The sequence below is a fragment of the Lepidothrix coronata genome, unplaced genomic scaffold, assembly GCF_001604755.1.
Source record: "Lepidothrix coronata isolate B3197 unplaced genomic scaffold, Lepidothrix_coronata-1.0 Scaffold320, whole genome shotgun sequence".
NCBI lineage: Eukaryota > Metazoa > Chordata > Aves > Passeriformes > Pipridae > Lepidothrix > Lepidothrix coronata.
This window is the reverse complement of record NW_016690500.1, coordinates 77,009-77,309: the sequence shown is the minus strand read 5'-3', so window position 1 is coordinate 77,309 and position 301 is coordinate 77,009.

Genomic DNA, 301 nt, shown 5'->3' with positions numbered 1-301 from the left:
ACCCTCTTGGGCTTCTGGTACCATCTCTTCTCCAGCCTCAGTGCAGGACCCATCCCTGGAGCCCCCGGCACACCTGGCTCTGTCCCCTCCACTCCGAGTCTTGGCACCAGATCCCGGCTCTCGTGTCCCCTCCCGGCTCCTCTGCAGTGACACCGGCAGTGCCACTGCACCCTGGCATCCAAGAGTGGGTTACAAACCCATTTGCTCCTTTTCCATGGGCATTTCCATGGGCATTTCCATGGGCATTTCCATGGTCACCACGTGGGACACAAGACCCGGGGCCGAGCTCGGTCTCTTGTCC